At 40.5% G+C, this 26620-nt stretch overlaps 1 long non-coding RNA gene across 1 annotated transcript in view; it reads right to left on the bottom strand.

The window, feature by feature from the left end:
- LOC309378287 overlaps window positions 1-8620 on the bottom strand; it is a 237180-nt gene extending 228560 nt beyond the window's left edge. Inside the window, exon 1 of the long non-coding RNA XR_014171998.1 lies at window positions 8529-8620. This is a non-coding gene — a long non-coding RNA (uncharacterized lncRNA). The remainder of the gene's footprint in view (window positions 1-8528) is intronic.
- Window positions 8621-26620: the final 18000 nt, after the last annotated feature.

The following is a 26620-nucleotide window of genomic DNA, read 5'->3' on the forward strand; positions in this document are numbered from 1 at the left end:
TTGTATTGAAATTATTTCAAGGATGTCAGAACATAAGGAGAGTTATTGCAGTAGCCTCCTAGATGTGTCTCCCTGCTTATTTAGCTTATATGCAGAATTCATCACGTGAAAGGCTGGGCTGGATGAATCCCAAGCTTGAATTAAGATTGCCGGAAGAAATATCAACAACCTCAGATATGCAGATGACACAACCTTGATGGCAGAAAGTGAGGAGGAATTAAAGAACCTTTTAATGAGGGTGAAAGAGGAGAGCGCAAAATATGGCCTGAAGCTCAACTTAAAAAAAACGAAGATCATGGCCACTGGGCCCATCACCTCCTGGCAAATAGAAGGGGAAGAAATGGAGGCAGTGAGAGATTTTACTTTCTTGGGCTCCATGATCACTGCAGATGGTGACAGCAGTCACGAAATTAAAAGACGCCTGCTCCTTGGGAGAAAGGCAATGGCAAACCCAGACAGTATCTTAAAAAGCAGAGACATCACCTTGCCAACAAAGGTCTGTATAGTTAAAGCCATGGTTTTCCCAGTAGTGATGTATGGAAGTGACAGCTGGACCATAAAGAAGGCTGATCGCCAAAGAATTGATGCTTTTGAATTATGGTGCTGGAGGAGACTCTTGAGAGTCCCATGGACTGCAAGAAGATCAAACGTATCCATTCTTCAGGAAATCAGCCCTGAGTGCTCATTGGAAGGACAGATCCTGAAACTGAGACTCCAATACTTTGGCCACCTCATGAGAAGAGAAGACTCCCTGGAAAAGACCCTGATGTTGGGAAAGATGGAGGGCACAAGGAGAAGGGGACGACAGAGGACAAGATGGTTGGACAGCGTTCTCGAAGCTACAAACATGAGCCTGACCAAACTGCGGGAGGCAGTGGAAGACAGGAGTGCCTGGCGTGCTCTGCTCCATGGGGTCACGAAGAGTTGGACACGACTAAACGACTAAACAACAAACAACCTAGATGTGTACAGCAAGCCTATAAGCAGGGCATGAGAACAATAGTGCTGTTGCAATTCCCAACAACTGGAATTCAGAGAAATACTGCCCCTGTCCCTTAAGAACATTTTATTGGAGGGAAGGTAACATCACTGCCAAAGATGGTGGAATGATCTGCTAGTTTTGACCCTACATCTTCCCTATCAGCTATTATAAGCCTCTAAAAGCTAAAGGATATCAAGCAAGCATGCTAGAAACCACACTGCAATTCCTACCAGGAGTTAGATAAAGACCCACTTGGAGTTTATACTCTCTCCTTTCTTCAAAGGAGGGATATATTAAACAAAATCAAGGCAAAAATTATTTGACTCTAATGAGAAATGGATTTAAATTATTTTGTACTATGTTACATACAAAGGAGAACTTGAATCTAGACTCAGTTCAACAATATATAGAAATAAATATGCCTAAGAAAATCACAGATGAACAAAAACAATATTTAGCGACACCAGTAGCACTGGAGGATTTAACTAAAGTAATTAAGAAACTCAAACCACACAAAGCACTAGACCTAGATTGTCTACCACAATATCTTTTATAAAAATTCATCAGAAACCTTATTGTCCCACATGCAAATAGTGTTTAATAGTGTATTGATTGGCAGGACAGGGCCTAAATCATGTAAATGATTTGGTGTGATAGCGGAACCAGGTACAGACCCAGAGAATCGAGAATCAAATAGGCTTATCTCTTTAACAGGACAAGATGAGGGGGGAAATGTGTTGCATAGGGGCAGAAATATTAGCAAATCTGTTACCAAGCATGATCTACATTGATGAAGCAAGATTTTTTTATATATAAATACAGTGGTGCCTCGCAAGACGAAATTAATCTGTTCTGCGAGTCTCTTCATCTTGCGGTTTTTTCATCTTGCGAAGCACGGCTATTAGCGGCTTAGCGGCTATTAGCAGCTTAGCGGCTATTAACGGCTTAGCGGCTATTAGCGGCTTTGCGGCTTTAAGGAAACGGAAAAAAACTCGCAAGAACTCGCAAGACGTTTCATCTTGCGAAGCAAGCCCATAGGGAAATTTGTCTAGCGAAGCGACGCAAAAACCGAAAAACCCTTTCGTCTTGCGCATTTTTCGTTTTGCGAGGCATTCGTCTTGCGGGGCACCACTGTAGACATATTACAGACGCTGTAGGCAAAATGCTGAATGTAGTGCACTACGGAAACAACTCAGGGGCACAGATGCCCTTTAATATCTTTGGCCTTAATTGTAAATTCAAACAGAAAGACCAAAACTTCAGACAAAAAGAAAAAGCATGGTTTGATAAAAGTAGCCTTGCTTCACTGTCCCTGAAAAGCAGCAGGATCGTGCCACATCCCATCCCATTCCCAAGTTTATATCTGAGTCTTTTATTCAGTACCACTCATATTTCTATTTTCACAACACAATTTTTATTGGTGGGGGAGAATCATAATAGGTTGTAATGTTTAATCTTAAATTATGTCTACCTTACAAATAAAGTTAATACCTTTAGTGTTTCACATGAGCAGAAATGGTGTCAGATCAATTTTGTCCCTTATGATTTCAGTCTTTTGACAGCAAAATTATTACAAACTGCCTAGAGGCATACCTTTCCCTTTAATAACATGCTGAAAATTCAAACCTTCAAGTGTAGTTATTGTTTGGTGGTATTGCAGGAGAGAAGTGGCATATACTTATTAAATTGTCAGAACATTAAAAGTGCATAAATCATAACAAATATTGTAGCACATTATACATGAGCCAAAGTTTACCATTTGCAGGAGAGCTTGAGGGAGATTGGGGGGGGGGGGGGAGAATACTGTAGATGGAAGTGTCAATGAGGCAAGTGACAACTGTCAGTACATACAAGCATCCAGGAAATAAAAAGAGCAGCAACACAAAAGAAATGAAGGAGATATATTGTGATCAAGTAAAATATGTAATTTCAAAACACAACTGAAAAAGCAAATGAATAAGAGGGAGTTGTACTTTTGTCTGTAGTATAGTAAGATTTTTTTTTCCTACTCATGAACAAAAAGCTAAGAAAATGCTACCTAGTCTAGTCATGTTCCACCTAGTGCATATGCATGTGTGTGTTTGTGTGAAAATTAGAGTCTCATAATACTAGAATGTATTATGTATATTTCTTGTCTGTCACTTTCATAGTTTTTAATTTCTCAGCATGTTACATCTCATTTCACTACATTGTAGTTTGTGCATGTTTTAAAGAAATGCATATCAACATGCATGCAACATGTGTAATGTATGTAAGGCGCCACAAAAATACATTCCTCTACTCCCGAGCCTGTGGCTAATTGAACAATCTATGGTCTTTTAGATTGTGTGTGGCGGTATTGTTTTGTTTGTTACTTTGTATTTCTATGTTTTATATTGTAAACTACCCTGTGATTCTTGGATGAAGGGCAGTATAGAAATATAAAAAATAAATAAATAAATCTGAGGGCTGCCTTCTTCAAAGTTTTAGACACACACACACACACACACACACACAGAGAGAGAGAGAGAGAGAGAGAGAGAGAGAGAGAGTTTTTGGTACAAAGTGAGGTCGTAATATAGATTATTTTGCATGCCACTCTGGCATTCTTCAGAATGGAGAGTGGCATGCACCTATAAATACACAAAGAAATAAAGGAAAGTAATTATCATCCATTAGGGAAGTAGGCATTATGTTGGGGGCATAGCTATGAGGAATAAATCAGGCTTATATCAATTATATTGTATCCTTTTGTTACTCTCTTGGAGCTCTACAAAATTATTATTTTTAAATCTAGGTTTTCAGACAGATAAGTAACAAGATAAGTAATAATGACAAACAAGCAGTAAAAAGTAGATGCTGGTGAATAAAATTTTGCAAAAATAAAACAGCGGGTGGCAATCTGCATAAGTTAAGCAGAGCTCTTTGGAGAAAGGGCAGATAAAAGCAAGTAAGTTTGGTTGACCTTTCATACTCTCCTCATTTTTCCACATTACTCACAAGTCAAATTTAAATTAATGGGCAAAGTCATAGCCTGTTTTCTCTGTGATGACCCCCCCTTCCCCCGCCCTTCACTAAAATGACACTTGCTACACTTTCTTCCTCAGTGCAGGATCTAATGGCTCCTGACAAAGAACACAGTCTTGTTTGACAGAAATAGGCAGATTCCACATGATGGAAGGGCACAGAATGTAGATTCCCTTATCCCTTCCCAGCAGTCTCGAGCTTATCTTTCCATCCCCCCTGTTACAGGCTTGCCATACATCAGGAAAACTCCTGACATGTCCTGGTTTTGGGGTGCAAAAATGGCGCTGGGAAGAATTTTGCCAAATCAGCAAAATGTCAGGGACGTATGGCAATGCGATGTAAAAAGCAGTGGAAACAGCTCCAAAAGCTTAAAACCCCTATTTTGAGGGGAGTTATCCCTTAAAAAAAACACCTCAACAGTTTTGTTGGGTTTCTGAAATCACAATTTGTCAGGAATTTCACTTTTTGAAATATGCAACCCTACATTACTTCAAGCTACTCCACCTTGCCTCATTATTTTGGGGCACACTCCAAGATTTATAAGCCACTGGAAGAAATCTGGAAGCTTGCAGTTTTTCACAAGTCTCACCTTTCCCCAGCCATAGCTCACTGACTCTAATTGCCAATCAAGCTACTCGTAAGTAACCAGCTGGTCTAGTAGCTTTGACCCCCCATCCCTTCCAACAGTATTCTCCTGTGATAACATTTCCCAAAAATTCATCCAGTTGCGATAGGCTGCTAAATTCAAATGATTTTATTTTACTACAGTGACCGATAACCTGAAAAGGACAGAAGGAAAATAAGAAGGCAGGGAATAGAAACTGGTTTTATACTCTTTTTTTTACTTGCATAGCAATTTGACAAATAGCGTGAAATGGTTCAACAGTGACTTGGCAGAAGGAAAGACCAGTTCAAATCAATTTGCCCATAACCCTAGGTTTGGGAATGGCAACAAAAAAATGACCCCATGAATGTATAACAGCCTCAGCACACTCCTCCATACTAAGTGTAATTGGAGTATGAAGTGAGTATCAGTGGGAGCGAAGACAGCAAAATGTCACTTGGGTGAAGCAAAATATGTGCATTAGCCTGCCTGAAATATGAGTAGAAATTACTCTTCTTCAAGTGTTGAAATATTGGACTGTAGATTATTTCTAATAGCTAAACCTGTGGGTGAAAAAATTGTAATTGTTCCATTCCTTCCCCTTTTTATACATGACTTAGCATGGAATTGTCCTTTTCTTAAAAAAATATAGTTTTTCTGCATGGATACATGCTGACATAATAGGAGGGTTGAAGCAAGTAAAGATTTCTGAAATTCAGGCATGGGAAAATATCACTATTATCTCACCCAAGTGCTGGTCACATGCTTATTATCTGAAATCTAGAGGACAAAGGGGCCTCAGTCAATAGAATACCCACTGTCCACTTGTTTGTTAGAGTATTTTACAGCAGTTTAGGAAAATAACCCCTATTGTCTATTATATCTGACATGAAACACAGAGATACAGTCAATTGTCAAGTCATCTATTAGGAGAGGGAAGGAATATAGCAGCTGTCAGACAGTGTGCTTCCTTGTTATGGGTATGGGACACAAGTTAGTTTGGATGGTGCCTAATAATCCAAGGGTGGGACTCCACACACACTTAAGTACTCCTCCCCATGCTCTTCAATGCAGAGGAGATTTTTTTTTTCCACTGAAGGCAGAGCAGATGTGATGCTTCGCATGCAACTGTCATGAAAAACAACATAGGTATTTCTGTCAAAAATTACAGTGGCGGTTAGGAATCTCTAGTCCTTGGGCCTAATTAGGACACCAGGGGTCCTAATTGTGACCTCAATATCATTTTCCTCAAACCAGACCTGCCCGCCCAACACCAAACATCTTATGTGGAGATACCCCACCCCCTAGTGCACTATACTTCTTCTTAAGCATCTCCTCTCAGTGCCTGTTGATGGGTTTGGAGAGAGAGCCTCTTTGAAGTCTGTTTGCTATCATTGTATTTGAATCCCATTTGCCCAGTAAGGCGAAGAATTCAACACCTGGCTATTGTTTTGGGCAGCATCTCTAAATCAAACATTCCCTTGTAGGAAGAAGAGCTCCACCTGCTTTTTCAGCAAAACTCCCAGCGCTGCAAACAAACACTGAATTGGCATAGAGGCATTTTATAGGACATTAACACAGCCACATAAGCATTCCTCAGGCAAATGGTGGAGCTACGAATAACATGAAGCTGCCACTGAAAACATCAGTACCATGTCTTTTTCTCCTTTCTTCCCTGTACTATTCGGGGATGTTCAGCACATAATCACAGTAGGATTTTCCCAACCCAAGTCTATTCCATAGGATGGAATTTATAGGTAGCACTTACAGAGCAACCCTTACTTACTTACAGAGCAACCCTAGACCTCATCAAGGATGTGGGGAGATGAGTCACAAGTTACTGTTTTCAGTAGGAGCACTCTATAGTTTTTAACATCTGTATTTCTCTTTGGGAATGGTGAAAAGCTGTGCCAGGCCAGGTGTACAGTTAATTAGCATCTCAAATGCAACAGTAAGACACACAGGATGTAGTTTATGGATGTAATTAGAAGTAGTTTTTAGTACTCGGAAGTGTAATCTAGAGAAGTTTTGCATGCAGGTATATTTAGATACAGTAATTGTGTAATTAGTACAAATTAAATGATTAATTTGTAAGATTTTTCTCCTCTGAGGAGTAGAAAATATTTTAGAATTTTTGAAGACTGAAGTTTTAATGTCATAATAAGTCTCCTCTTATTTGTTAAATGCAGATAACTCAGCATCAAAATTTAAACACAATGTTTTTTCCTGTTAAAGCCCTAGGTCTTCCTTATCCTGTTTTCAGCACTTCTGGGTCAATCATTTCATAAAAGTAATGATGTGATATTATTTAACTTAATGAAAAGCTGTGTTTTAAAGTTTATTTTTTAAAAAAATTAAATCAATGCCCTGGCATTAGAAACAATTTACAATTGCATAGATATAACTGAATGATGCCTAAAACCTACAGACACCATATTCTCTGCAAAAACTCACAATTTTTATACTGTCCAAGCTTCAAATATAGTTTACAGAGTGACAGGACTAATAAAAAAGGAAGTATAATAAAAAGGGAAGTATGATTCTTTGATTAATCAACATTAAAACTTCTAATCAACTAAAAGAAAATTTCAATTAATAGAGCAAAAGGGTGAGCAATAATTCTTTTTTCAAGAAACCATCAATGCTTCCTGAATTTCTCCCCAATTTGTTACCACCTCTAAACATCATCAAACTAGCTCAAACACAGCACCTGCAATACGATTGTGATTAGGCACTAGTATACAATTATTCCAAATGTTTGATAGGTTTATAATATGAGCCTTAAGCTGTTTTCCATATCTGATCTCCATTGCATATTTCTTTGGGGGAAATTATTAGACTTATTTCCATAGTGCATATGACTGCACTAGCCATCCATGGTTCAATAGAGTACATTTCTAAAGTAGTGGTAGTTAGATGAATCACACCTAGATGATCAGCAAAGTCTCAAGGGTGAACTAGATTTAACTGAACAGCTGCAAGACCCGGAAAAGTGTTTGCTAGCATTTCTCAGTAGCTCAGTCTTCCACTGAGAATAAATGAGAAGTGCTATCCCCAACCGTTCGTCATTTCCCCTGGCAACTTCATCAAAGAACTAATCCATCCTGAATCAATATTTCTTCCAAGCTTCCCAGTCTCTCAGCATATGATTCTTAGTAGATTTCATTTTGCAGCCTAAGGATTTGTCTGAGAACCCCCAGTTGTTCACAAGTGATTGAGAATAGATGGGATGAAGCTTCCTCTGATGAGAGCTAGCTTGGGAAAACCTTGGAAATCTTATGAGAAAGCTTCATTCTTCCCAGCAATGTGATGCATCATCAGTAATGGCACATCAATGGAGTTAGATTTTTTACACAGGTTTGCAAAAGCTATTAACTAAAGCAGGGTTTGCCGACATAGTGCCCACCATGTGCTGTTGGACTCCAACTCCCATCAGCCTCTGCCTGCATGGACAGTGGTCAAGGTTGATAGGAGAAGGAGTTCAATCACATCACGTTGTCAACCTTTGACCCAAATCATAATGATTTTTTAAAAAATATTTCTTTGAAATCCAGTCTAGGAAAGATAGTTTTTATGCTGTGAGCTTCTCTGAGACCTACAGTTGAAGGGTGGTAAACAAATTTAATAATAAATAAATAAATGAAATTGATGATAGGTCAAACTCTGGTTTTCACTACTGATGAACATTTCGGTCACATGTAGTTCGAACAGCAATATTCCTTAATTAGCAATAATATATAAAGTTCTCTTCCTCTAATATGCATTCATCATTTCACAAAAGGATGTCCGGGCCTGTACATATAAGCAGAATTAGGCAATGTGTCATAAACTGGCAGAACACTTGAGGAAGGGAAGGGGATCCTGTTGAGGGGTTTAGCCATGATTGGTACAAACTGGGACAAGCTAAAGCAGGAGAAGGGGAGGCTGGGTACTTACAGGACATCAGAGGATGTTACAGGGGCAGCCAGCAGTTCAAGGGAGCCAGGGAAGGGGGACAAATCACCAGAACCAGAAATGTCCCCATATCCATAGACAAGGCAAGCTCTGAGGAATCGGGAACAGCATGAAGTGCATTCCAAGAGACTGAGGCAGGCAAGGAAACACAGCCCAGCTAACTAGTGGACCAAGTGGCGATCATGTGGTTTGTTAGATCTGGAAGGAGGTTTGTGGTAACTCAGCTGGATTAATCTCAGGGCAGATGAGGATCACAGGCTTCGTCACAGGGAGAGGCACAGCTGCTCAGCTGGAGAAAAACTCAGCTGCAGCAATCAAGACTGGGAAAGATACAAGGGAAGCAAGGCAGAGACTCAGGGTCTGATCAACTTTCTCTGTTGACAGACCGCATAATGTCTGCTTCATGAATGCTATTGCACTGCTACTTCAGGACTTACCCCAGGTTTTCTAATTCTGGGTCTTCTGTGGTGGTGAGAACTTGGCTTTTCGGCTTGACTTTAAACTTGGCTCATTGTATTGGACTTGGTCTGGTATTTGACCTTTTGGATTGTCTGACTCTCTAGTGTTACTCTTAGGACTGTGTGTACCAGTGGGACTTATGCCTGGGTGTGCCAGGGGTCGGGAGACAATAGAATCCTGAGATAGTAAACATGTGTCATTTTTTAACATCCTTTCAGGTTAATAAAATGGAATAAAAATCCTGAAAATAAAACAAAACTAAAAATGCACTTCAGACAGAAAGGCTCAGTGCATGTCCTATTATGCAAGTTCCCCTTCCAGGCACAATGAGCTTGAGGTCTCTGGGGCTAGGGTGCTGGAAGCAGCAATAATGACATGACAACATCTTAGGTTCAAATTGGCCCCAACTTCATTGATTACTGATGTTGGTAGGCTTTGGAATAGGCACTGGATATGTTTCATAAATCAACCAGTCCAAATGCTGACTGATTATCTCTTCAGGGTCAATTGTGGATCAAAGATCATCGTATGGACAATCCCTCCAAGATACCACTTGGAGAATTCTATGGCCTGTTAGCCCCCATCTGGGCATTCAGATGGAAAACTTTCCCCTGGACCCCTTTACTGGGGTAGCCTGATACATTGATTGAGGAAGGGGATAGGTTTCTTCCCACTCCATCTGTTTAGACAAAGGATCCAGCACAATGCCCTTTTCCGCCAGTAAGTTGTGACAGTTGGCAAAGTTATAAGGTAGACAGATCACAGAACTGGCCCAATTTGTCTGCAGGTGAATTCCTCCCTGGCCCTGAATATGGTGACTGGCTAAATCCACAGCAAGCTCAGGTGCATGTGCTACCCACTTACCTTCAGGCAGGGCCAAAACCTACTGGGTGGGATGACTGTTGCTGACTGTGCTATTTGAAGAAAGTGCAGGTGGTTTAGATGAAGTGTAGGTGGACCTGAGTGAAGCCAGCCAAGGGTAGGCTACTCCCAGGTCCACCTCATAAGTCCTGCTCTCCAGATTTGCTGTGATTGGCCTATTTCACTTCAAATCAAGTAAAAGTCCCAGTAATTGCAGCAGCTAGCTGAGGCTAATATTGCTACCCACCAGCCACATGGCAAATGTTTTTTTTTGGGGGGGGGGAGGGCAGCTCTCCCTTGGCCATGCTGGGCAGCAACAGCTACCACTGCCAAAATGGTAAGTGGCCTGTTCTACATGGATATTTTTATGCAAGACATTATCAAAAGATGAGACCCTATTACCCTCACAGATCATTGTACTGTCTCAGGACCTGAGCAGCTCACTCTCACTTCAGGCTGTTGCATACACATACACACACACAACACTAGTTAACCTCAACCATCAAAGACCATCAAACAGAAAGCTTATGCAACTCTTTTGAAAGATCAGCATTTCCCAAAATATATGTCAGTAACTTGACACTGTTTCTAAGCTCTAGAGCAATAATCTATTGTGTAAAAGATAAAGGATCCCTGTATGGTTAAGTCCAGTCATAGGTGACTATGAGGTGTGGTGCTCATTTCAATTTTCAGGCCAAGGGAACTGGCATTTGTCCACAGACAGCTTTCCGGATCATGTGGCCAGCATGACTAAACCACTACTGGCACATGGAGGACCATGATGAGCACCAGAACGCATGGAAACACTGTTTACCTTCCTGCCACAGCAGTACCTATTTATCTATTTGCACTGGTATGCTTTTGAACTGCTAGGTTGGCAGATGCTGGGACAGAGCAATGGAGTTCTTCCAATTGGCAAGCTCAAGATGCTCAGTAACACTAGTTACTTGACTCTAAAGTGGAGCTGGACTTGAATTAGAGCTTTAGTTTTATCTGCCCTGTCCATGTTCTCCCCCCCTTGCTTTCTGCACCTGAAAGCTAAGCCATGTTCTAACTGTAGAACTCTAACTACATACCCTTCAACATTTCTCTGATGAAAACAGGGACGCCCCATTCCATAATGATAATTTTACTATTTATACCCCACATATCTTACTGGGTTGCCCCAGCCACTCAGGGCAGCTTCCAACATATATAAAAACATAATAAATAAAGTAATATACACCATCATCTAAGTGCATCTCCCATAAGAAGGTAAGTTCAAAGCCCCAAATTATCTAATTGCTCAAAGGTAGATCACGGGGGAAAATGCATTACAGCTTAATGTCTGAAATCCAGAGGCAGGATGAAGAAATGGTCTTTTTTGAAGCCAATGAGTGCTGCAGCCAGTAGGTGTAGGCAGTACTAGCTGCTAGATGGATCAGGGCTTTGATGGTATAAGATAGCTCCCTATGTTCTAAAATCCCACACATTGTCAGAATTCATTTTCGGTTTATGTGCATACTTGCTTTGCCACAGACTTCATTGATCACTAGGGCATGTGAAAGTTAAATACAGCAACATCTGTGTTAGGAAAACCACAAATATTTACAGGAATTGGGAGATATCTGGGAATAGGGAAGGCCTAGAAGGCGAGTAATGTTCCATCCAAATTGCTAGCAAAAGCAATAAAAAAGGAACTAAGGGACTAGTTTAGTAATGAAACAAACAGTGTATTATTAAGGGAAAGGGATGAGAAGATTTGATGCTGTGCATAATGCAATATCTTCCCCCCCCCAACCTTTTAATGTTTTTCTTTAATATCTGCAGCATGTGAGATGAGGGTATGTGCTCTGGTGTTGGGCAAATGAGCAGTATTTTTCAGTGATTATGATGTATTTACAGTATTATCTCATTTAGCAAACACCAATGATAACCAGAGCACTCTGGGTGACAAACAGATTAAAACAATTAAATATATGCCAGAAAAGTACATGGGTATCAGTAGAACAAAGCGCAGATGGGAGATATGTGGGGAAATTATCTATACATTTATAATGGAATCCCCATTGTGCTCCTGAAATGCTATGCTAGGAGTTATAAGGGTATTACAGACTTCTTTCACTATACCCAAAACTTCTACAAGGCAAAGTACCATTATTTTAAAGAAGTGAATTCAAGAACACTGCGATAGCTTGAGGAAGGTGGGGTAAGGATAGATACGTAACTCTCTGAAACTCTTATGAAGCAATTTATCCTAAATTTACTCACAGAAGCTTCACCGTGGTAGAATTATGCAAGTTTACCTCAACTTTCACTTAAGAAAGTTCCTTAATCCTGGCAAATAAATAGCAATTTACTTCAACATTTCTAGAGATCTTTTGCCTAAACAGAACACTTTGAGTTCAAAGTATGTTTGTCTTTAGGTCAGATTTCCTTTCGGTTGTTTTTACTTGAGTCAGGGTGGGGGGGGCAGCTTTTCTATCCCTAATTTTAAGAAAGAGATGGCAAAAAATTCAGTCCAGGAGGAAAATGCTTGGCTAATAACACTTTACAGCTATATTATATGGGCAGAACAATTCAATCCAAATCTCCCTTACACCAAGCTGAGGGTGTTTGATTATGTGGAGGTGTCCTTCCATCCAGGTTTCCTAGGTAAGAACATTTCCTGCCAACTGGCTGACATGAGTGTGTAGGTCGTACTGTAGATGAATATCTGCTCACAGTAATCGGTGGAAAGCAGTGGCGTAGCATGGGTTGTCAGCACCCAGGGCAAGGCAAGTAATTTGTGCCCCCTAACCCATGGATTTGTGCCCCCTAACCCGTGGATTTGCGCCCCCTAACCCTAACCCCCAGATGTTGTGCCCGGTGCGGCCGGCCCCCCCTGCCCCCCACGCTACGCCACTGCTGGAAAGCCCCCCCCCAAATGGGGTGTTCTGGAGGCAGGAAGGGGCTGAGCCAGCTCAGTATCCACTGGACATTCAACTGGTTTCACAATCATGTGACAGCATTAGGCCCAATCCAGGCCTGATCATCCTGCCCCCCCCCACCTTCCACTGTAGCCAGCTTGAGCAGCAGGGTTGTGCTAGTGTGGAGAGGACAGTAAGAGGGAGGGCAGGGGCAAATAGGATCTGTCATTGCCAACCTCTTGCCCTCTAGAGATGTTGTTGGACTACAACTCCCAAGAGCCCCAGTCAGTAAACAATGCTCTTTGGCAGTAATGGGAATTATAATCCAACATTTGGAGGGTACCAGGTTAGCAATGGATGGCTTAACCCATTCCCTGATTTTTTAAATTCACTATAAATCTTCTCTTCCTAGTGGCTTTTCTCTCATGACATGTTTTCAAGGGCAAATGAATATTTGAAGCCTGCTGAAGAAAGGGCACATGGCAGGTGGATTGGAATAACAGTGCACAGGTGAAGGTTTAGCACCCTACCCACCGCTTCTCCAGTCCTCGTGCTCCTCTCATAAAATGGTTCTTCCATTATAAAACGACCATAACGTTACAATTCCACATTTGCTTGCATGTAATGTAATTTGACATTCAGTGTTTGCAGTTGCTCTTGGGGAATGAGCAACTTCCAAACCTCCAAAACAGTCTGACAAGCCTTTGATCAAAAGCCACAGATTGATATTTCATATTTGTTGAAATGCGTTGGGTACAATTCACAAAAAACTGCCCCTGTGAACTAAAGCTGCATGGTTGCAATGCTTGATGGATTGTCTCCTTTGTGAATACATGCAACCAAGAGGCAAAGTGTGACATAAAACAGTTTTACCAGCACCGTTACAATAAATTTGCCCTTCTGCAACAATAGGAACTTTGGTATGTGCAGCAGGGCAATCTGATTAAGCTGACCTCTTTAATGATACTATAAGTGCTTAGCAATGAATTTCCATGTTTGTTATGCAGTTATTTCTGTATTTATAGATTAGCCCCAATCAAAAGGAATCTGAATAAAAGAAAACAACTTTACACCAGTTTATAAATTACTGTGGTAGAGAACCCTCATTTTGGTACACATGGCCTTTTAATGGTTCGTTTATTTTGCATATTTACTTGAAGCTCAAAAGAATATTCCAGAATACATTAGCTTTCATTTTCTTACTTGAAGATATGTGGAGGAAAGCTTGGTTCTGTGGAAATACTATGGCCCTTATTATGTTGCCCTATGATTGACCTAAATAAACTGCTACAGTACTCACAGTACACACTTTATCATCAAGCATCACTTGTTGGAAGCAGTTCTTTGTTTAATACTCATAGGAAACTCTGCTATCAGCTTTTCAAATCTAGCCCTTATTTGTCCTTCTGTATACATCAGAATCCTATAATGGAGCTGTCATTTAGCGTTTATTTATCATTGTGTTCACTTTGACTGTTTCAATTAGCTTGAAAATGGTTTTGTTTTGCAGTGACTTATTTTTATTGCAGCGTTATCATCATGAAAAAACAACCATGCTGATACATTATAAAACAACATAGATCTAAATTGACACAGTTTTGCAGGGTGCGGGAAGAAAGCTACAATAAAAAGCTTTTTAAATATAAGAGAACCCAAATGTTTCTAACAAAATGTGGGTTAATCTCTGGCACATCATATGAACCACAAAATCCGGCAAAAAAAAAAAGGGCTGTGACCCTGTCTGGACCTAGCAACTGCAGTTCAACTCTTTCTCTCTTTTTTAACCTTGAGACTTGAGTGTGCTATATTCTAGATGGGGATGTTTTAATGGGATGGGCTACAAGGACATAACTAAATCCTCACTTAAATGAGCAACAACCCCACTGCCTTCTTATTGGCTCGAACCTATAAACTTTTCTACAGCTACATGAAGCCATTGGAAGTGGTCAATAGGAGCTTGGGGACAAAGTATCATCATATTCAGAAGGCATACATTTCTATTTATCCGTAAGAGCTGAGTCCAAGGGGCTGGGTATGAAATGGAATGTCTGTGTGCTGTATGGACAGGATGAGGGCCAATAAACTAACTCTGAGGAGATGGAGATAGTGTGGGTGGGTGGATCTCATATTCAGGAGTTGGGCAAGTTGCCTGGTCTGGATGGGGTTGCACTCCTTCTTAAAGCTCATAGTTTGCAAAATGCTCTTGGATTCATCTTTGTTGCTGGAGTCTCAATGGTTGGAATGCCTTTTACCATTTCCAACTGGTACACTAACCAAAGTGTTCCTTTACAAGGATATTGGGCTGCAGTGATTCATGCATTGTTCATCTGAAGATTTGATGGTTGCAGTGTGCTCCACCTTTGGGCCTGGACTGGGAGTTCCAGATGATGCAAAATCGTTCAACCCAGACACTGAGATCCAGTGCCGAGGGCCTTCTGGCGGTTCCCTCATTGCGAGAAGTGAGGTTACAGGGAACCAGACAGAGGGCCTTCTCGGTAGTGGCGCCCGCCCTCCAGATGTGAAGGAAATAAGCAGCTATCTTCTCTTTAAAAGACATCTGAAGGCATCTTGTTTAGACAAGTTTTAAATATTTAATGCTGTATTGTTTTTAACACTTGATTGGAAGCCGCCCAGAGTGACTGGGGAAACTCAGCCAGATGGGCGGGGTATAAATAATAAATTATTATTATTATTAAATGCTACAGCTAGACTGCTGATGAGTACAGACTACCGAGAGCACATAATTCCAGTGCTTAAAATCTTGCATACCCTGTCCACATGATGTTACCATTCTAGATTTTAGATTTTTTGCATTAATTTACAAGTCTTTTAAAAATGTGTCCTAGATACACAGTACGATTTCGTAGGCCACCTACACCAAGGTAAAAAGCTAAAGGGCCCCTGGACAGTTAAGTGTAGTTGAATTTGACTTTGGGGTGTGGCCTCATCTCTGCTTTCAAGCAGAGGCAGCAAATGTTTGTCTGCAGACAGCTTTCCGGGTCATGTGGCCAGCATGACTCAATCACTTTTGATGCAACAGAACACAGTGATGGAAGCTAGGGTGCCTGGAAATGCCATTTGCCTTCCCGTTTCAGCGGTACCTATATATCTTTTTTGCACTGGTATGCTTTCAAACTGGGATGCTGGGATGGAGCAACAGGAGCTCATCCAGTTGTGCAGATTCAAACTGCTGACCTTGTGATCAGCAAGACCAAGAGGCTTGGTGGTTTAGATCACAGTGCCACTCGTGTCTCACCACCACCTACACGACTGAATCAGTGCCCACAGACAAAGGTTTTAGCAGGAAGGGAAGGGAATCCCTTTTATTCACCTCCCTGCAAACCAGCTTATAAACTCCTAGGCAAAAAAGGCATTTTGACAAGCTTCTTAAAAACAAAAACAAAACAAAAGCTATAGGCACTTTTCTCATGTCTGCTATATTCAAAACAACTACCCACAAAACACTGGGGGTGGCGGGATAAGGGATTCCTTTTTCAGCCAGCCTCTAAACTTTAAAGAGTGTTCTTTTGCAAAAACTGCTGCAGCTATTATTCTGAAGTTTAGCAGGATTAATCCAATCAGATGGGGCTACCTGCCTGCAAATTTCATTCAATTCTGCTAAAATTAAAAAAAGTTATATATAGTTCACTGGGGAGAATCCGTTTTTTAAAGAGGAAGGGGGGGAAGGATATTTGCTTGTAATTTAGTAGGATGTATGCACCATGCAGGAGCTATTATGAATGCAAATTCTATCCACTAAATGCATTTTGATTTCTCCATAATAGAGAATGGAGTGAGGGAGAAAGAAAGAAAGAAAGAAAGAAAGAAAGAAAGAAAGAAAGAAAGAAAGAAAGAAAGAAAGAAAGAAAGAAAGCGAGAGAGAATGTAGTTTTGTTTTTCACACTTGGACTTTCAGACTTGGATTCTGAGCTGAATCAGGCAGTCTCGAAGGTGCTTCAGATCAAAGTAGGCTGTCTTCTAAATCAGCAAATAGGGATCCAAACCAACTCTTATGATCAGTGCAAAGCCTTTATACATATGCATCAGAGATATGGCCTATCAGCCAATTTCTTATGACACCTTCAAAAACAGTGTTTGCTCATTATAAGCTAATGAACTTGTTTATAGCTTGTCTTCTACAATAACTCTGAGGTATTTTTGTCTTTATCTATCAGTTGCTGGAGGTCAATAGCATTGTTGGAGTTCTTTTTCCTAATTACTTTTGCAAGTACTGAAGACCAACTATTTATTCCAAGAAGGGTCTCAGCTGGGTTCCAGTCTTTCCACAAACAATCTGTTTTCACAGAATCATTAGCTTGGAATAGACACTGTTCGTGTGGTACAGCAAAAAGGTGACTATTAACGTGTTAAGGTTTTTTTCCTGCAAAAAAAAAAACAGCAGCAGCATGTATGCTAGTGTTTAAATAGCTTGATTTGGCCATGATAATAGCAGTCAAGCAAATTGTGTCCTATTAGCAATAAGTGATTTCACAAATAAGGAAAGCTGGATCAGAAAATCTCTGTGTACATGTGCTGAAGATCAAACACAAAGTCAATTGTGTAAGGCATTTTTACTCAGACTGACATTTTTTGGTAGTGAGGAATAGTTGGTAGAGTAGAATAATCAACGTATATTTGATTATCCATAGGGCCTGTAATCCAATTAATTAAATAACCATGGTCAGCCAAGAAATATCATTTAGTTTCTACCTGCATACACAATACCTGAATAACAAGTGCATAGGCACTCTTATTAGCCCCTCCTCAAAATCAGGAAATCAAAGTCTACCAAAACAATGGCCCAATAATCTTCAAGAAGACATGTAAGACCTTTTCCATTTATGCAAGTACTTGGTTGCTAGGAGTAAGCTAGGCATTCCTTTAGTGGTTAGGCTTTTGTTAAGTATTCTGATTACTTGTCTCTAATGTTGTAACTCATCCTGGACCTGCGGGTAAAAATCCAAATTTACAAGATATTAATTAGCATTGGCAATTATATATAAGTATTAGGCTGTATGCATAGTTCAATGTGACACCTGTCAGTTTCACTCTGTCCTGGAACAGTAACTACCCATCAGGTCCTGTTCTTTAAAACTCTCAGAGCAGTTTCTTTCTGGTACAAATTTCAGGAGACAGCTTGAAATGTACACAATGTTAATCACAAAGTCTCTACAGAAAAGTGGGCATATATTTGGTGTGCTTTTAAGATGAGAATGGAGGCAGCAAAACCAATGCAGGCTTAAAATTATCAGATTGTTCTTGGCAAGCTTGAGTACTCTGGATTGACTTGATTGTTTTTGAGTAGGCAATTTCTTAAAGGTGGAATGCAGTTCATAAAAGCGGAATAAAATAGAAAAGGATAGCCCACTCAAAAGGGAATAGCACCTTTTTTTTCAAACCCCACACTATTATCACACATCTATACTTCTGGACAGACAGACATACACACACAGACACACACACACACACACACAGAGAGAGAGAGAGAGAGAGAAATTGATATGCAGTTCCTGTTCCCTATTGAGATTCAAAACCCTTTTCTTTTTGTCCCCAGATGTGTTTGTTTTGGTGGAATTATGGTGACTGAATTTCATAGTGACTCTCATTCATGCATACAGCTGCCAAGCAGCCTCACAAAAAGACACAGGCTTGTATGCATGCTGCAATATTACAAGATGGAAGAAAACTCTGAGAATATTCTCCAAGAAATCTAAGAGGAGTGTTTGCTGATCCGTCAATATTCCTAGTGCTTCAAGCCAAGCTAAGAGTGTTTGAGACGTGTGTGTGTGTGTGTGCACATCTCCACACACGCACAAGGGCTCAAATCACTCATCATCACAAATCGTGGTTTGTGTTAACCAATATAAGTTAAGAGCCAAACTTTGGGGATTTAGCTCATAAATGTAAAGGCATCAGCCACTTGTCTTCTTTCGCTTTCTGTCTGTCCTGTACTCCTCTTTCTCTACAGACTCCTCTAGGTCTTTGAAGGCAGATAAACACAAACAATTATGCTTAGTCAATTCAGATGTCACACAGTTAAACTTCATTAACATTGGTCTTGGTTTGGCAGGGGCAGACTGGTCTTTCAAATTTCAGTGGCCCCCAAATATGGTGCCATCCCACCTCTTGCCTTCCATTCTCCTCAGTTCACTATGTTATGCTTGTAATGTCCTGCTGCACCCCATAGGCTTGGTACCCAGTGCGGTGCAACCAGTTGTGCTGCCCTAAATTCACTGAGATGCAGTTTCCAATACTGTTATCCCCTGCTCTGCAGCAGAAGTGACTAAAAATATAGTGCACAAATTGATAGCATCTCTGTTTAAATAAATACCGAATGAAAAACTATTAGTATGTATTCATATTTACTTTCCAGAACTTTAGACACAATTATCATTCAGACCCCTTTTGATAAAAGACATGCAGTTATTCTTGATGCTTTGATTTTTTTCCCAGGGAGCTGTTCCTAGAAGTCATGCTTATGATAAAAGATCATAATGCAGGAAGAACAGAAACTCATAATTATTCAAAGTCAGGCAAAATTAATTGGCAGTGCCTTACTCATAAAAACTTGCAATTTAAGCTCCACCCCAGCTCCATTTTTATTATGATTGATGGACCTGTTTTAGCAGCCTCCTGAATAACAACAAAAATACTGTCTACTCCAGTAAGAAAAGCAGTCATAAATACCTGGCCTGCATGAGAACAATTTTAGAGCATCTCAGATATTTATAATTCTTGTCCACTTGGATCATTTCATCATGTTCAGTGATAGATCTGGGATTCTAGGGCAGGTCAGCAGGACACAACTATGGGGAATTCCTTAGGTAAACTTGTTCATCTTACTCCAAGGTGGTACAATGTTATTTATACCTCCAGAGCAGGATTTCCTGCTGCAGAAGTGAATCACAACTGAAGGGGTTTGCTTGCTTGCTTGCTTGTTTGTTTGTTTGTTTGTTTTGTACTGGACTCTAACTTATACCCAAAATGTTCATTGTTAGGCAGGAGCCAAGCAAGTTTTGGCATCAGCTAAAATTTTACTTTGCTTAAGCAAGTCATGTAAACCTGAGTTGTATTTTAATTGATAATTTTATTTTATATAGTACATTTTAAAAACTGCATAGTACATTTTAAAAACTGCTGATTTTATTTTGAAAAGGTTTAGACTAACTTGTTTTTAACATCTAATTTTATAAGTAACTTTTTTGTGTGTTTAATGTATCGTGCTTAGAGGTTTCAATGTATCGTGCTTAGAGGTTTCAATGTATCGTGCTTAGAGGTTTCAATGTATCGTGCTTAGAGGTTTCAATGTATCGTGCTTAGAGGTTTCAATATAAATCCTGTTAAATGAAAAATAAATGCAAAAAGTTATTCTGTCATGGCTGCTTCTAGTCTTGTGAAAGGAAGACATTCTAGATCAATAGACATACTTATAGAACACCAGTACATCACAGTGAAATCCCAAGGAACTACTTCCCTGTTTTCATCCTTCCAGAGGACAAGTAAATACTCCAGGCCACCCAAGCCCAGATTTCTACAGGCCCTTGGGCACAGGTGGAGTCCATGGCCCCTCCCTTTCTGCCTCAAACCCTCTCAGCTCCACCCCTTTAAACTAAAACAGTTTTTAACCAATATGACATCCCTACTGTCAAAGCAAACCACACACTTTAGTATTTTACTACTGTTCTTTCTAAATTTTGTGTTTTGTGTCTAAGTTGGAGGCAATTTACTCTGGTATCCTATACAAACATACTCAAGAGTAAGACACATAGAACTCCTTGGGGATAACTTCTGAGCAGATATCTTTATAGGGTCACACTGTCAGAGACAGAACTTAAAGAGGCCCAGAACTCAGAGGAAAACAGAAAATGCACATATGAAAAGAAAAGCACAAAAAAGAGTTTTACCTTTTGTTCTGCAATTAGAAAAAAAATAGTCTTATGGTTACCTGTGGAACATCCAAGGCTATCAAATTAGGTTACGCAGGCTTCCTTTACCCCCTCCGTTGTTTCAGCATGTCCAGAAAATAATTATAGATCGTGAATTTACTACCTAAATGTCATTCATTTCTTCTTGAACAGGCATATGTGAATTTTCATTCCTCCTACGTATCTTTGCTAATCTTAGTATTCTGATCCCCCAGGACATTTAAGTCATCTCTTTTCTCTCCCCCCCTCCGCCTTTATCAGGCTCTTCTGTTCCACTGGGAGAGAAACTATTCCAAGTTGCCAATCGTTTTGATCTCTAGGAGGATTAATCAGTAGTCTAAAAGAAATTAGATGACTATTGATGAGCACATCTCATAAAAGTGAGTGTCTATATAGAAAATGTAATTCTTTCGCCCTCTCCTGAGAAAACTTGCCATTGTTCAAGTACTGTCCTACACCTCCAATTGCTTTAAAACAGGACTCGGCTTCAAAGTTCAATGTTATAAATGGCAAGCAATGAAACCTCTGTGTGTGTTTAAATTAGCAGTTATATTACCTTGTGTGGTATATGAAATAGGGGGACAAAATGACAGATAGTTGCCTTGAATGTCACAAAAAGGTGGAATATAAACTTACTAAATAAATCACACTCATAAACATACCAGGCCTTACTGACTGATTCATGGCTGTATCTATAGTGTTGGGTCACATCTGCAGCAAATATATGGTACATTCACAGGCCAACAAACCAAGTTTACTTGAAAAATATAAAAATGGCTCACAATGTTACATGGAAACTAGGAATATAAAGAGGGAGACAGAACTTTAATGATACAGGTAGTATTCTACACAATAATTACACAAGTTCCTTCCCACTTGGCACTGATGTCAGACCAGGTGATGAATGTGCCCAGGCCTCTCTATCTGGCCTTTGGGTCTCTCCCCAGGATATCAGAAAACAAACCAATAAAGGAACTGAGCTCTTAAAGAAAAATATAGGAAGCTCTACTGCTTCTGGGGCCCAAAACATTCAATAGCATCTTCCTGTAGCTCTAGTGCAATTACCCTTGGTACACTGCTTCAGACTGGATTTCAATGCCCTGTTGTGCAAATCAGTTCATCATTTTGCATTGGTCACCAGATGCCACTTGCTGGGTTGGCTGGAGCCACCACACTAGCTTCCTGGCAGGTGGATCACTATGGCTTACCCAGACGGGGATGTGCAAGGCAGCAGGGAGGTTGGTGCAGTGCAAACACACCAGCAGAGCCAATCCAACACACTGCCAGTGTGTTTGCACCATAGAGACTTCCCTGCCACTTCTTCCTATCCCTCCCAATAAGCAACCATGACTAACCTGCCAGGAAGCTAGCATAGTGGCCCTGTCCCACCTGGAGAACCACATATCATGGTCACAACACCAAATGCTACTTGGTGATGAAAAAATTAAATTGTCAAAACAAGTTAGAAACTGTTCTGTTAATGTTTCAGATACATACCATTTTCAACTTAACTTATAGCTTTGGAGTAATAACTGTGCAACAAAATGTTGCAGCGAAGCATTCCTGGTCAGGTTTCCAGCCAGCCATACCTTTTCACAGGATACCCCATTCACCTTCTGATTTTTCATCTCCACCCCACCTCCTGCAGCCACCATTCAGCTTTCCATGCAAAATGTTCATGCTCAGTTCCCATTGTACTATTTTTGGCACTGCCCCTTTGAGGGTCCTTTTCTAAAGTTTTTTGTTCCACTAAAAAGCTTGACACTCTTCAAGTCTGTTAACACCTCCCTTTTGTCAATGATGTGCTGTTTGGCTCCATAAGGATACATACTTGGAGAACGAATTTGCTATTAGTATACAGAATTGTTTTATATATTAGCATATAGTATTATCTTGTATATATTGCTTTAATTTTATGATAGTTTTCAATGACTGTGGTGCTGTAGAAAATTGAAAAAAAATGGGGCAGATCACAAGGGAATCAGTAATTTAATTTTGCAGACTTAGTGATATACATAAATGAGAAATAAAATATGGATGAAATGATTCAGTACACAGTTGTGTGACATGCATCTGAATGTGCCAAAATGTTCAAGATCAATGAAGTTCTTTTCAACACATTTGTATGTGTGAGACCGCATATGTTTTCTGCCAAGCAAATTCCATATTTCAGTATTGTGACATGTACACTAAGTACTATTTTGAATGAAGAGAAACTACATTTTAATGTAAATTCTATATACAAACAAAACTGGTATATGACACAGCAGCCAACATCTTTTCTAATCATTTACTTGCTTGCATAGCAAGGATCTAGAATGTTCTGCAAGGAAACTTATTTGCACTAAATAATATTTTTATACCTTTCCACAGCTTTCTGGGATTAAAATCTTTATTGATTTGGTGAAGAAATTGCTTCCATGCTTCTGCTAAGATTACACTGATGTTGCACCTCAACAGTGATTATTGCTAGGAGGGGCTTTTTGCAAAATCCTTCAATCCCTATACCCCTGTTCCAGTATGATGAATTTTCAGTGTCACACAAGTTTATTTAGTCATTCATTCAGCTTACTTATATGCTGCTCTTCAAAATGTCCTCTTTTTCACGGACACTTACAACACATACATTTTTAAAAGCATACAAAATAACAAAAAATACAGTAATAATAGCAACAGTATCTTATTAAAGTGCCTAGATGTTTTACTACAACCAAGCAATATATAAATCTTGTTAAATAATAAATACATAAATAAATAAATAACTTCCATCTGTTGTCTGGAATGAGGGGGCTCACTGTTTCTCTCAGGACAGAATTCCACAATCATGGGGCCACTACAGAAAAGTCCTCATCCCTTGTGGCCAAAAGTGACCTTAGCACAACCCCCCAATCTTTCTCCCTTTAAGCTAATCCTGACCCAGACACGCTGCAAAGAAAACTTCCAGCAAAACCATAGGATGGTTTGGGCTCCCCTTTCACCCAGAAGCCATTAACCTCTTTCTGCTATTCTTCACTACCTCCTATATTTTGCAAAGGTGGCAGCAACATTCTATCTTCTTTGTGACTGTTGGTAGACAGATGCCAACCCTCCCTGTGATGGTGTTATGATGTAGAATTGGGCAACCAAGCCTTTGGGTAAAGAAAACAAACTCCACTGGGTGGCTGTTGAGATGCATACTACTGCCACGACCTGTGGTATGTTTCACTAGATCATTTTAATAGATGGTCCTGGTTGCAAGCAGACCCTCAACCCGGTTTCCCCCACCCTTATGCCAGGGTGGCACCACAATCACCTAGGGCTATTGCCCAATCATTATGAAGGGTGATTGTGGGGGAAAGTATAAAAGCAGCAGCGCGATGTGTACCAGGCTCCTGCTTCGCGCTGCCAAACACCCGCCCACCCTCCCTTTAATTTAAGTGTCCTTTGGCCTTGCTTTGTACTTCGGTTGGTTGCCCGTCTTGAGTCGGGGACTGGGTAGGATTTTTTTCCATTTGGCAAATTGGTACGGGCCACTTGGTTTTTGCCTACCTCTTAGCAATCATCACAATCTTGTAAGGTTTGGTGGTTAGGCATTGGCTTATTGTTGAATAGGGATGGGCCATCACCTGCCCCTCCAGTTTCAAGGGTATTCCGTTAAAGGAATCCGGGGCCTGGATCCTGTCCGAAGTCTGCTTAAGGGGCTACCAGGGTAGATGCAGGCGGGTTCCCCCGAAGCAGTTTCCCTTTGGGTGGCTTACCCTTACAGACTTCCTGCAAAGCGGGCAGGAGTCAGATATAGTCTTGCCAATGCCTAAGCCAATACCGCTCTTATTCCTGTAGTCAATAATGTGGCCAAATTTCCCTCAAAAAACCTTAAACAAAATATCCGTGTCTGTGTGAATTTCATTATTCTAATGGGGGGTCGGCTTGGGGGTCTTGCCATGCAAAACATGATTGGGGAGGGAAAACTCAGAGCCTGCTCTCCCCTGAGGCATCTGGCACCAACTACATTGTGGTGAAAAACAGGTGTGCAAGAGAGACAGGCATTAGACTAACCTTCCACAGGGCCATCTACCACCAAATGCATTATGGAAAAGCTTCTGATGACATGTTTTGATATGGTTTTCTTCTTCTTTCATTAAGGTATTTTTATGTTACCTGTAGACTGGCTTAGAAGTATTTGCATCCTGAAAAATGGGAGGAAAACTATATCTATGCTCAAATGTCACTCACCTGATGCTATGTGACATCAGGTTTGGAACAGGTAAAGTCACAGCTGTCAGGGAACAATTGGGAACTGCAAAGTCTTCCTTTGCAGCAGGGATTGCATTTGGTGCTGTTTAAATTTGGCACTGAATGCAAGCCATGCTGGGATTGGTTCCACTTGGGAGCTCCTGATCAGAGCTTGCGAGCAGAACCAATCCCCGTTGAAAGCAGCTGAATGAAACCCGCTGCCAAGGAGCAATTGGGTGCACAATCTGAGCTTGATTGTTCCTTGGCACCGGTCTTGCATTTGTTGCTGTCTATATTTGGTGCCAAATATATGCCCCACAGGGCTCGCTTCGACTTGGGAATTCCTGATAATGAGATCCCAAGTGAAGCTGATCCCTGTCAAAAGCAGCGGGGCTTGCTTAAGATTCTAATATATCATAATTGCAACTTTTTAAATAAAAAATGTCAAATAAAAAAAGTGGAGAAGTTGTGGAAGATTTAATTCATGGACACAGCTAAACATTATTAGAGGATCAAAGCTAGGCCATTTGTTGTTGGTTTGGTAGCCCACCCAACCACCAAACCTCTTTCTAAACTAGTTTCAGGAGTTACTATTATATTTTTGGTCAGACACATAAGGCAGGACCTCACATGAGAATTTGTCATTAGGTTTCATCAGGCACTGCCAAATGCATTCAGTGAGGAGGGAACAGAATCATACCTGCTTGCCATGCCCTAATGCCAGTGTGCCTGGTTCCACATCCCCAACAGCTGGACTTTTTGCATTACCATTCCCTCCAACATTTCTCCAATGAAAATAGGGATGTCTTATTCCATCATAATCATCATCACTTTAGTATTTATACCCCACCCATCTGACTGGGCTGCCCTACCTACATTCGGCAGTTTTCAACATATATAAAAACATAACAAAGCATTAAACATTAAAAAAGCTTCCCTATACAGGGCTGCCTTCAGATGTCTTCTAAAGGTTATATAGTTACTTATCTCTTTGGCTTGGAGGCCACATAACTCCATACCCACCAACATTTCTCCAATGAAATTAGGGACTTCCTAAGAAATAGTGGGACATTCTGGGATCAAATAAAAAACCAGGATGGCTTCTGTAAATCTGGGGCTGGAAAATAGGGACACTTGGAGGGTCTGCATTGCAGTGCTGTAAAAGAGAGCCTCTGTGCATATAAATGTATGCTCCATGTGAGTGGGAATTCTGATTGGCCAGTGAGCACTTCAGTATTCGGTTGTGGAGTTAGTGGGCTTGATCACACTCTGCATTCACATGTTCACTGAATGCATGGGAGATAGATGTCTTATGGACAGACTGGATGTTTCTCCCAACTGTATGATTACAGTTAGTAGCTTGCTATTATCATTGACTCTCCTATTTCTTTTGATTTGCATGCTTCCCTTCTTATCAATGTTTTCCACTGTCTGAAATCTAATCTGCTGAAGCTTTGGAGTAGTACTTACTATTTCAACTTTAAATTTTTGGTTGCTATGCTCACATTCAAGCCCTTCTCTTGCAGCTCTCCTCCTTGACTCTGCCGGAGGCTAATTTAAACATTACGGCCCCCACATAGAAACGGTTGAGATGTCTCTAGTGGCAGTAGCCCATGTGATGAGCATAACATTTAAAAGCTTTGCTGTGCAATGCCTGCACACCAGCTTTGAATATCTCTGGTAGCGGCAGCACTGCTTTACAGATGCTGCAAGCTATTAGGGTAAGGAA

Source organism: Podarcis melisellensis (genome assembly GCF_964234715.1).
Source record: "Podarcis melisellensis genome assembly, chromosome: 9".
NCBI lineage: Eukaryota > Metazoa > Chordata > Lepidosauria > Squamata > Lacertidae > Podarcis > Podarcis melisellensis.